Source organism: Saccopteryx leptura, chromosome 1 (assembly GCF_036850995.1).
Source record: "Saccopteryx leptura isolate mSacLep1 chromosome 1, mSacLep1_pri_phased_curated, whole genome shotgun sequence".
Lineage (NCBI taxonomy): Eukaryota > Metazoa > Chordata > Mammalia > Chiroptera > Emballonuridae > Saccopteryx > Saccopteryx leptura.
In genome coordinates, this window is record NC_089503.1 from 156,356,011 (window position 1) to 156,369,261 (window position 13,251).

Here is a 13,251-nt window from a genome sequence, read left to right on the forward strand (position 1 = left end):
GCCTCCCTGCTTCTAACTTCGGAAAAATACATACATACATAAATAAATACATTAACTAATTAATGTCATAAAACAGTCTAGAGAGGGCCTTGACTGCTGGTAGAGGAGTTTACAGTCAAGCTCACGGTGGAGGGGGCTCTCACCAGTGCAGTCTGCAGGGAAATGTCTAACTGGCTTGTCTAGACTGAAGTTTCCCTTGGCGAGGTCAGAGTCGGAGGTCTGCTGCTGCTGCCTGGGCTGGGCGTGGGGCTGGGCACGGGCTGAGCCTGTGGGGGTCATTGGCTCGCTTTACCTCAAGCTCTGAGGTAGAAAAGTTTGAGTCTTTCTGTTCTCCCCTGTATCCTCCCCCATTCCTGCCCCGCCCCCCTCCTACCCATGTCCTCAGTCCCATCCCCACACACAGCACACACACACACACACACACACACACACACACACACACACACACACACACACACACCACGCACATGTTTGTCTCTCTCCAGCGTGGGGAAGGAGGACATGGGGAAAGGCCTGAATACACCTTCTGCTTCTCACTGTCAAAAGACATACACACACTTTGTACTTAGAATTAGGAAAATGGACCCAAGGACACAGTTGACTAAGCAAAGGCCTATAACATGCTTTTTCATTTCAGGTATCTAATGATTCCAGAGCAGAGCTCAATATGAGGACAGATACTCTCTCTTCTCTCTCCTAGTCCTCCCTTCTTTCTCTTTCAAAGGGCTAAATGCTGAATTGACAGTTTTTATAGTGAAGCCAGGTCATCTTTTTCTGAATCTAACACCCAGATTTCTTTTTCAATTTTTATTTTTAATTTATTGTGTTGATGTGGTTTCAAGTGTCCCACTCAATGTAACACCCTCTACCCAGCGCATCGTGTCCCTCATGCCCCATGCAGAGTCCCTTTCCACCTCCCTTTCCTCCCCTTTGCCCCTCCCCCTACCTCCACCCCCTCTCCCCTCTGGCTATTGCTACCCCATTGTCTGTATCCATGTGTTATGGATCTATGTTTTTGGCTAGTCCCTCCACCACTTTGATCCTGTCCCCTCTTCCCCCTCCCCTCTGACAGCTGTCCATCTGTTCCTTGTGACCCCGCCTCTGTTTCTATTCTGTTCCTCAGTTTATCATGTTCATTAGATTCCACATATAAGTGAGATCATATGGTACTTCTCTCTGACTGGCTTATTTCACTTAGCATAATACTCTCCAGGTCCATCCATGATGCTGAAAACGGTAGGGGTTCCTTCTTTTTTTATGGCTGAGTAGTATTCCATTGTGCAAACATGCCACAGCTGTTTTAGCCACTCGTCCACTGATGGGCACCTGGGCTGCTTCCAGATTTTGGCTATTGCAAACAACACCACAGTAAACAAGTGGGTAACACCCACATTTTTAAGTAGTTGCCCTTGGTCCTTAAAATAAACTTTCTGAGTTTTTTTTCCCCTTCCAATCTCCCTTTAGAAAACATCTAAAATAGAGTTCTTTGTACTTGGGGTAGTTGATGTTAGGGTTATGATAACTCAGAGAAACTGTGTGAGTGTGAGTCTTGTGACTGGAGCAGCCATTGGAACCCCAGCATGTCTGCCCACGGGCCAGAGACCGTCTGGTTTCAGCCGCTCTTGTTTGGTTCTGTTGGCTCTGTGGCTGTTGACAAAGGGTCAGGTTTATTTTTTCCCCCCTCTTGTCTCTTTCTCTCTCTCTCTTTTTTTCTACTTTTCTCTCTTCTTTTTCTTAATGTTTGGATCATTGTCTGAGTGTTACTGGACACTTCCTACCCCAGCAAGGACACTGCTGTCCCCAGACAACCTCCACCCAAGGACACCTCTGCTGCCCTGCGCCTGTCCCTTTCTGTGCTCCTCCTACTGACCCAGAGCCCCTGTGTCAGAAGGTCAAATGCTTGAAGAAAACTTGATAAACCAGCCAGAGGGACTCGAAGTTTTGAGTCTCTGTTCTGCTCAAAGCCGTTGCCCCCCACTCCCCACATAGGGACTCGAATAGAGTATTTGAGGTCATGGTCGTCCCACCTGAACTGGGAGACCTGTGTGCTGAATCCATATGTCACAATGATCTGTTGTCCCCTCTCCCACATGTCCCAGGCTAGTAGATAGCAACCAGCCATTATGAAAGAAGTGACGGGACTCCACGCCACGTGCTCGCCCGCTAGCTTCTCTCCCCCCTTTCCTCCCAGGCTCTGCAAAGGAGGGTGACCACCCTGAGGACCTCCGAGTGTTTCTGGCTGGGAGGGTTTTCTGACCCCTTGGAAATCACACGCCAGGCAGGCATCCATCTGCAGAGGAGTGTGTACTGGAGGAGGAAGAGAAGGAAGGGGACAAAGAAGAAGAGAGATCCTAGGAAGGGGGAGGTGACAGGCCCACGCCCCAGTCCACCCAGTCGCCCCTGAGGTCTGAAGGTCCTGGTTGGGTGGTTCGTTCTTTAATATTGTTTTCCCTGCTCTGACTCATGGTTTCTTACAGCGACAGGGCCAGAATTGTGCCCTCCCACTTCCTGTTTCAGTCCTCCGGCTTGGCCTGCTCCTTGTCCTCTGTGTCCTGAGACAGAGGAAGCCCCAGAGGAGGGTGACTTTCAGAGAAAACCAGCTAGGCCAAGCCCAGAGCTCAGGTGGGCAGCTGGGCACTCTCCCTGGGGCAGGGTGTGCAGGTCCTGAGGGGAGAGCCCAGAACCTGGATGTCTGGGCAACTGGGGGCAGAAGACGGGCTGTGGGAGAAAAGAGGAAGTCCATCAGCCCAACAGGATCTGGTGAAAGTGGTCTCAGCACTGTGATCAGGGGACCTGCGTCCCAGACCCAGGGACGGAGGTGAACAGAGTGACATTGTTCCTATAAGTTTGTCCACGAGGGTGCCTTCAAGTAGGAAGAGAGATTATTTTTCTCTTAAGTTACTAACTTTGGGTTTGTTAATTAATGCATGGGACACTTGAATATTCAAAGGTCCTTTTCTTGTTGTTTATTAATTTCTGGGCACCTTTGAAAATGGGTAGGGAGGAAGGGGTGGACAAATCGTAGCACCCACATGCAGGCATATTACCAAACTCAGTGGGCACAGGTGACCTGTGTTTGGTGGTCTCTGAGGTTGTTTCATCTACATAAATGTGGGAGAAAATGCCTGCCTCCTCTTTCTTATGAGGCTATTGTGAGGATTATATGGGGTAATAAATTTCCCTTTTTTTTAACAGATATTTATCAACCCCCTACTCTATGCCCGCCCTCCTCCAGGCCTTGAGGGTTCTCGGTGACTGAGATAGACATGGGCCTTGGCATCAGGCACTTATATTCCATAAAGCATCAGCAGTTTTTTAATCTTTTTCTTTATTAAATTAAAAATTAGATAATCTATTGTTCAGTTATAATCGTACCTGACAATCCAATATGTAAAGTAAATAAAAAGGAAGTAAGAGGTAGAGTTCTGCCTGATTATCCCAACTCCACTTTCCCAGTGGGCTTTGGAAGCTCTGGTTGAGAACTAACACACACACACACACACACACACACACACACACACACACACACACACACGATACAAATTGAGCACATGACTCCCGGCTTGGCAAATACTCTCTGTAGTAGGCACTGCAGGTACCCCCCAGACCCCCTGGGCTGCCTGGAGCCCTCGCCCATGGCCACTGTGGTGAGTGGCGGCCACCAGCAGCAGGAGGAGGCAGGTCCCAGGAACCCCAGGGCATCCACCAATTTTCTGACCCCCGTGACAGCCATTGAGAATGGACAAGAAATTTCATCCTTAATATAGTTCTAACTCAAACTGAAAAGCCACCTGGATTGTCAGGAAAAATAAAGTCATAATCAAAAGTGTGAAAAGAATACTTTTTGGTCACAAAAGATTTGTCAATTTTTTTTTAATGCCAGGAAATATGTGCACAAACCATTGGATAAAAATGGCAAAAGTCCACGATTCTGGTCTGATTTTTCTAAGAACTTGAAAAGGTGGAAAGGAAGTGGTTAACGGTGGCTCTCTGAGTGTGGGTTCTTCAAGGTGAAGGGAGCGGGGAGCAAACACACTTGTGGCAGCGTTCCAAGCCTGAGCCCCTGGGGAAGTGGGGAGCTGGTTTTACAAATTCCTTTCTGAACAGCAAGTCAGACAAAAAGATCAGAAGGATCTGTTCCAGTCTGACCTTGTTTTCGGAAGCCGCTGCACCTCCGTTTCTCTAGTCTGTGTGCTTTGTAAATGCGTTTTATAGAAAAGTGCTCAGGCCGGGACCACCAGAACAGGCCCCGAGGGCTGGCAGCAGAGAAGCCAGCCGTCCGGAGAGTGTGAATGGGGACAGCGCGCTCCCAGGGCTGGCCCTTCAGGGCGCTGGGTGTGGGGGAGCTGCGCCTTCCTTGTCGCTGGGGACAGGACAGGAACCGGGAGCTCGGTGTTCCCGAGGAGACAGACAGTCCCCGAACCCGCTGTGGCTCATCCCCCGAGGATCCTCGGCAGGTAATGAGCCAGCACACTGCTAGTTAAGGCCGCTGATCTTCCTCCCCGTGGCTGCGCATACCGCACGTGCGTGTTTTAAACTGGGTATAAGAATTGTCCTTTGGAGTAAATGCCAAAACACAGCATCCTTGTCTTCCCAGCCTTGGAATGGAGTTAACCCACTTAGGTACTGAGGGTTGAAAAGGAGGCAGAGGACCCTGCTGGGCCTGCCAGGGAGGGAGGGGGGCAGGAGTCCCAACCTGGGGGAAGGCTGTGGAACGGGGGAGGGAGGGGACACAGAGCACTGACACCTTCCAGCGTCCAGTTGTCTCCCCCAAACCATCCACCCTTAGGTCAGAGCACCCACTTCCTCCTGCTCCTGTCTCTGCCTGGGCAGCCGCCTCACACTCTGCTGTCTGGCTCTGGGCCGGGTGCTGCCCAGCCAACCTTCGGTGCCTTGGACCAGTGACTTGACTTTCTGCTCCCTTCGGCTGTAAACAGGAGATAATAATAATCCTCTGGCATTCTGAGGATTCCTGGAGAAAATCCATTTAATGCTCTCAGAACTATGCAGAGCCAACAGCAGATTCTCAGCTACTGCTGGTCAAGGCACCGCCCCTCCTGCTGATCACCCCTTTGGGGTTCCCTGAGGCGCTCTGATCAATGATCCGGGGTGAGAGAGGCCCCCGGTACCAGCAGCTAGCTAGGGAGTAGAGACAGAGGATTTGTCAGTAGAATCCTCTTCTTTCTGGCAATTTCTGAAGATGGTGAGAAGGTCAATGGTAACAGCTGATGCTGGGACCACCCAATAAGTATTGAGAATCTAATGATAAGGGCCTTCTGCTTCAATGCACATGGGTGATTGGGCCACACAGAGGTGGTGGTACTTAGGCCTGTGGACCTATAGTGGATGATGAGGAAGAAAAAATGATTCATCTGGACGTGGAGAGGAGAAATGGATGTAATGGCCAGGAATCAAAGGTGAGGGAATACCTACAGAAGGTTAGGATTAGCACCGCAAGTCTTGACTCGCAGAAATAATTCATTTTAGCTTGACTCCAGGCTGTAGATAAGACTTTACTTCCCCAGTAAAACTGGGAACTTAAGTCTAACTGGGAAGTGCAGCAGGACTCAGTGGGGCACGTTGTGGGATGGAAAGGGTTAAGGCCAGAGATCAGGCAGGGACATCATTGCTGTCACCAGCACCATGATAGCAAATATTTACTAAATCTTTAGATTTTTATCCCGTAAGCAGCACATCCCTGGACTTTTGCAACCAGATTGTTTTCATGGAAGAGGCCAAAAGTGTACAGTGTGCTTGCTACAATTTTTCAGGTTACAGCAAAAGCTTTTATTTCTAGGTGACTGCTCGAGTGGATATGCGTGGTGAATCTGCACTGTGGAGACGTGCATTGAGGACACTGGGGAAAGGTTACAATGTTAAGGTCATGGTCCCCCAACACGAAATTCTCCTTTAATCTCTATGGCAAACACAGAGCAATGTGTTCACCAAACAGTGGACGTTCGATTCCTGGGCACACAGGAAAAGCACATTCCCCACTGCTCTTGCCACTAAGTGGGACCGTGTGACTAGTTCTGGCCAACAGAAAATTAGAGAAAGAGACACACGTCACCAGCATTTCCTACATCTATTATTCTCTTACTCACCTTTTGAGGAGGCAGAGCCACAGATGGATGGGACCTGGATCTCTGGGTCAAAGCATAGAAGGAGTCCACCCAGGACCACTACTCAGACAACATCAGAATATGAACTGGACTTGAAATAACACAGCTCACATTTTAGATTATTTGTTGTTGTTGTTGAAGCTAGCATCAGTGACACTGACTAGTACAGCCTCAGATAGCAAAAACTGCCAATGACCAATTGGGCAAAAATGACCAATCCTGGTATTAGAGTAACCATGGCATTTCAGAGCAAAAATAATTTCATCTAAAGATTTTGGGAGGTTCTTGTTTAAATACAACTATAGACATATAATCTATTCAATGCTCAAAAGTCATGATGACATTTGCTAAAGTCAGAGACACATGGACATGAATAGATTCATTCATTCATTCATTCACTCACTCACTTAATATCAAATGAGTGCCTACTATGTGCTCAGCAATGGGCTAGATGCTAGAGTTTTTCTGACTGGTCATTTGTGAAGGATTTGTTTAGTGGGGTGGAGATTTTTTAGAGCTAAATGAGAAGCTTCCTCTTCCTAGGATGCCTCCTCACTCGCTTTTATTCCTCAGTCACACCCAGAAAGGACAAGGAAAAAGTTCCAAACTCTGACCATCTGGGCTCACCCTTTGTGGCACAAGTGGAGACAATGCCTTGGCTAAGAGACCCCGGGCTGGGGTGTGGGGACAATGGGGGACCCTTATGCAGCCAAGCAGGGTGGGTGGGAGAGGAGCACTGGCCCATTTATGTCAAGAGTGGTACCATAGGAGGCTGGCGGACTTAAGGGCAGCTTGGGATCTTGGAATTGAGATCTGTTAGAAGGCCTTGATGTCTAAGAACAATCACTGTGTATTAAAACAAACAGACAGAAGGAATGTGATTCCTCCCACCTACAGAGAAATGTCCTTTGGAATTCCTTCAGCTTTCTCAGTATGATGCTGGAGATTCTGAGTGACGGGGTGAGTAGCTGGAGCAGAATTTTAAAATATTATGTGAACAAATTCCATATAGCAAGTCACCTCAGCACAGATGTCTGTTTCTCTTTTCTGGATGAGATTGCTCGAGGGGCCTCCTGTGAATGATCAAGGATGAGACCAGCCTGCACTGCTCTTCTGGGGGAGGGGAGCGGAACCTTTGTGCTGGATGAAGGGAGCCCTTTTCCTGGCAGAACCCAGCAGAGTCCTGGGGAAGGGGAGACCAGCTGCCTAATAAGGGGAGGCTTGGCAGCAGGATAGGAAGGGCACTGTCCCATGTCTGCTCCCCGCGAGGTGGGCGAGGCAAACCTGCCAGGTGGAGCTGGATCTGCTCACAGGAAAGGACAGCATGGGCCCTGCAGCAGACCTCAGGAGGTCAGAGAATCTCAGGCTCGGTGCAGGCCTCGAAGGATTTTCATTCAGGGCTGTCTCAGGGCAGTGTGTGCTGAAGGCAGGAACTGCTCTAGATGACGCACTCACCCTGGTGTTATTGAAGCTTTTGCAAGAGGGAAAAAAAAGATGGCTGGGCATCAGAGGGTGGATTTTGGCCTGAAATGAAAGAGCTGAAACCTTGGAACTATAATGCAGAGCAGGGACAAGAAGCGGGTAGGTGGTGCGGGGCCAAGATGTGTGCTAGTGGACTGGCCCGTTTCCTGTTTCCCTTCATCACAGGATTCTTGGAAGCTCCTTGTGCTTTTGGGCAATGGGGGTGTGTATTGTGGGAGAGGGCTGTGTATTCTGGACAAGAAGGGTATACGAAGCTTGGAATAATTAAGGAAAAAGAAAAGTAGACTGTTTTGGCCTTGAATGTATCTAAATGAAGAATGGCTTGGAAGTCGAGCCCCTGAACACACATTTGAAGGAGCATAGGACTTATAGCTGTGACGGAATAGCTCATTCCACGCGCACAGGATTTGTGACTGCCTTTGGAGCTTGCTCTGGCTTGGACATGTGACCAAGACGAAGAAGACATTGGTAGGACAATGAGCTCTATTCATCTGTCCACACTAGTTTTGAAGTCTGCTAAAACAGAAATCCAACAATCCCTGTAGCAGTGGTGACTTAGAGGAGGAAATCATTCACTTAACAGGTTCTTTAGAACTTGATACAGACCTCATTCCCCTATTTAAGGGAAAATAGAATTTCCAGCATTGACTTAAATTACTTTTACTGTCATGGTAATTGCTCTCTCTCTCTTCTTTTTTCTTCATTGAGATTCTTGGATATTGAGTTTCTGTTTATTTTTAAATCAAACTTGGAAAAATTTCAGCCATTATTTCTTTAAAAAGCTTTTCTATCTGCACCCCACCCCAGTTAATCCAGGGTCACATACGCAGGTTACCTGAAGTTGTCCCACAGCTCACTGACACTGCTTATTTTTTACCCAGTGGCTCCCTCTCTCAGGGATCACGGTCCTGCACAATTGATGGATAATGTTTTAAAACCATTGAGATACGTGGAGGGTGAAACTGGCCCCTGCTCTTCCATCTTGGCTGGAGGGTGAACCACCAGAAGTCATTTTCCACACACCTCTCTCAAAAGACTGAGGAAGCTTCTCTCTCCCAGAAATCCTCAGGAAATACCTTCTTTAGGTTCATAGATCATTGATGGACAGATGTTTACCTCAAACCCTTGCAAAGAGATTGGATTGTGATTTTTAAGCTAGGCTTGAACTATGAGCCTCCTGGAAAGACAGAAGCGGTGTTACTTTCTCTTGATGTCATAGTTTCTCACCCTCAGAGAGAGTGACCTTTTGCCCGATAATTCTTTGATGGGAGGGGCTGTCCTGTGCTTTGTAGGATGCTTAGCAGCAGTCCTGGCCTCCACTCAGGAGCTGCCAGAAGCAATTCTATCCCAACTGTGACAATGGAAAAGGTCTCTAGACACTGCCAAGTGTCTCCGGGGTGGGGACAAAATAGCTCTAGGGAGAACTCCTGCTCTAAATATAGAGACTCCATGAGGAGGAGTGGATTCCCAATGAGACAGGGACTGGTTACCAAGGAAGGGGAAGCAACCACTGAGCTCCTAGCCGTACACAGGCATTATATTTCACAACAAAGTAGAGTTACAACTTATTTGGATATAGATGAGAGGCAATGTATACTCCCCAGGAACAAATAGCAAAGAAACCTTATACATGTAGTATGTGTGCACTGGGATGTGTAGATTAAATATGCACATATTTTGTTTTTCTTGTAAGATTCAGTTCTCTATTGTGTAATTTCAACAACTGGGCTTTGTTTCTGGCTTAGAGTAGATGGTAGTGATCAGAGCACGTGATAAATTTAGGAGGATGGAAAGACCATTTTGAGGAACTTCATTATTTTGTTAGGGTGTCACATTGTGCTCAGTCAGCACAGGTGTTCTCCCAGGAACAAATACAGGTACCGGTCAGGAAAACCGGAAGGTGAACTGGGGAACATTTTGGCTGAGGCCCTGAGAAGTCTGCCCACCTGCCCCCTCTCTGGGACTAGACTCGCTGGCAGGTAAAGAAGGAAATGTGGGTTGTCTTCTAAAGGACAGTTGCTGAAGTTTTTAAAGTTCAATGGAGATATTATTAAGATCTATTCCTTCCCTTGAAACTTTTACTTTTTAAGTAAAATTATTACTTTCAGAGCACAAAGTCTACAAAAAGCACATTTATTTATTTATATTGAGATGTAATGGACATTATGTAAGTTTATGGTGTTGATTTAGTACATTTATATGTTATGATTACCAACATAGGGTTAGGTGACACCTCTATTATGCCACATAATTATCACATTTTTTTGTAATGAAAACAAATAAGATCTAGTCTCTTGGTAACTTGGAAGTTTATAATACAGTATTGTTATCTTCCTGATTTCTCTGGCCCTCATTTCTTTTCTTTTTTTTTAAATGGAAGGGATTAGACTGCTATTAAAGGACTCCAATAGCTTCTCAAATCAAACAAACATACCTGAGGCCAGACAGAGTGATAATCTATCTTCACAACAGCTATGAAGCTTGGCTGTGACCATGCAGGTATACTGTGTATCGGCTTATGAAAACTGTCCAATTAGACCATAAAAATGATAAACATAGACTATCAGAGACGTGGAAAGGACTTTGAAAGTCTGCTTCAGATTACTCTCCTAGGAGAAGTTAAGTGATAACTTCAAACTAGAACCTGGGGGTCAGTGCCACCCGGTGGGACAGGCAGGACAGTTCCTATGAGCCTGACTCATGTGTTCAAAGTCCAGATGTTTACAGGGACACTTCCCTCACAGCAGCGGAAAGGGCCACGCCTACTTCTGCTTCTGTGGAGGGGTGGCCCTGCCTAGACCATGGATTTTACTAGTCCACTTTTTTTATTTTGTGAAGGCTAAGCAATTGTGGCATATTGATCAATTAGAAGCTATTAATTTTTTGGAAAATTTACATATTAATTTTTTTGGAAAAAATTAATTGTAAAATATTGTTAAAATACAGAAAATAATAGATACATCTAATGAGTTAACAAATATTAGTCTATTGTCATATTTCCTTTAGATCTTTCTTTTCCTCTGTAGAAATTAATTATACCTAGTCCATTCCTAGATCCACTCTAAAACCATGGTTTTGAAGTTCTCTCCCTTTGAAATGAGGGATAATTTTATTCTTATATAATGGTTACTCTTACATTAAAAAGATACAAATTGTGAAAAGTCAGGACTGATCTCTCATTTTGGGTTCTTGTGACATTGTAAGATTTGCTGTATGATTTAGTGCTATTGTTTTAAATATTTTCTACACATTATTAATATCTTTCTGTATTTTGACTTCTGTACATTAACTCATTTTATTTTTATTATTTTTTTTAAGAGAGGCAGGGAAAGAGAGAGACAGGAACATCCAGCTGCTCTTGTATGTGCCCTGACCAGGGAATCAAACCTGCAGCCTTTGTGCTCTGGGATGATGCTCCAACCTATCCATCCAGGGCTTAGTTTTTATTGACTTTCAGAGAGACAGAGAAATGATGAGAAAGAGGAGAGAGGGCAAAGGGAAGCATTTGTTGTTCCACTTAGTCGTGCATTTTTGGTTGTTTTCCCACGTGTGCCCTGACAGGGGATGGAACCCCCCAACCTTGTTGTTTAGAGATGATGCTCTTAACCGAGACAGCTAACTGGCCAGGGCAATTTTTTTTAAGACAGAGAAAGAGTTGAGGAAGAGACAGAGAGAGAGAGAGAGAGAGAGAGAGAGAGAGAGAGAGAAGCATCAACTTGTTGCTTCATTTTAGTAGTGCACTGATTGCTTCTTGTATGTGCCTTGATCAAGAATGGAACCAGTGATGGCTCAAGTCAAGCTGGTGACCCTTGCTCGTTGACCCCTTGCTCAAGCCAGCAACCTTGGAGTCAAGCTTGTGACCTTGGGCTCAAGCTGGCGACCTTTGTGATAAATACACTGATCTTGGGATCATGTCAATGGTCCTGTGCTTAAGCCAGTGACCCTGCTCTCAAGCCAGCAACCCCATGATCAAGTGGACAACCTCAGGGTCGATGCTTTATCCATTGCCCCACCACCGGTCAGGCTCTGCACATTAATTTGTATTGCTTTGACTCTTTCCAACACATCCAACCCTGGAACAGTGTTGGGATTCTAATAATGTTTAATTAAGTTCTCTTTTTCATTGATTACTGATAGATTAATCAACTGATGCTTAACTTCTGAGTAAAGTTGTTGTACAGGTAACATTTACCTTATTTGAGTTGCATACTGTCATGTGACATAGTTTTAAAATTAATGATTGAATAATAGGTATAAACTTTCAGTTATAAAATGAATAAGTCACAGGGATATAATGTACAGTACAGGGAATATTGTCAATATTGTAATAACTTTGCCTGGTGACAGATGATTAAAGGACTTACTGTGGTGATCACATCATAAGGTATATAAATTAGAATCACTATGTTGTGAGCCTAAACCTAACATAATATTGCTTTTCAACTATACTTTAATTAAAAAAAAAGTAAATGAGTAAGTGCAGATTCTCTTTCAAGTGTAACTACAGCAAACAACACATTGTGCTGACTTGTTCTTAGAGACTCAAAGGTACCAACTTAGAGGGAAGCTTCCTGAACATGTGATCTTAATCTGCAAACCTTGGCTACATTTAAAAGTGATGTATTATTTACTTCTTGCACAATCACAAATCCACAGCCTTGTGACTGTTAATATTTTCTGGAGTGCCAACAGACTTACAGAAGATAAAAGCAGCAAAAATAGTCAGAAGTTATCTCCATTTCTGGAGCATGCATTCTCCTGCACAGGACGAAGAGCAGCAGTAAATGAGCCGGGAGTCAGGAGCTTAGCGTTCTGGTTCTGCTGTAATTCAGGCCAGCAGGCCTTGCAGGTCTATAAATCTTGCTGGGCCTACAGTGTCTGATCTTTAAAACCAGATGTTTGAATTTCAGATAATGGGTAATGTCTCTTCCACTTCTAAAATTCAACTGGCTTTTAAAATTAACACCTGCTAAGATAGAGTATGTCATGGTGGTGGAAAGGGTTAGCCCTGAACGATGTTATAGATGAAGAGGAATAAACTAGTGATTTTGATAGAGGGAGGACTTCATTCTTCAACCTAAAAACTTGAGTTTCACAGCTGAATATTTGAACCAAATCTGAACTAAACTGAATATTTGTGATTACTTCATTGCTTAAAAAGATTTAGATGTCCATAGAATAGGTCCAGATAAACATTAAGTAAAACGAGACCAAGATATAAGTAGACAAGTTTCATAGACCCAGGCCAGTGGTCGGCAAACTCATTAGTCAACAGAGCCAAATATCAACAGTACAACGATTGAAATTTCTTTTGAGAGCCAAATTTTTAAACTTAAACTATATAGGTAGGTACATTCCTTATCGAGGTAGCGCCCACACGTGGTATTTTGTGGAAGAGCCACACTCAAGGGGCCAAAGCGCTGCATATGGCTTGTGAGCTGCAGTTTGCTGACCACTGACCTAGGCCCTCTTGTACAATTCTCAATCAGTTGTTTTGTATTCTGGGACTATGAAGACCAAAATCTTCATGTTCGCCATGACCAAGACTCTTCAGATATTTCTGTGAAGGTATCACGTAATTCAGCCCAAAGTCCTATTGATATGGAAGGCAGCATGACAACTGTGGCTTTGTGCAGCCTCACTGGGT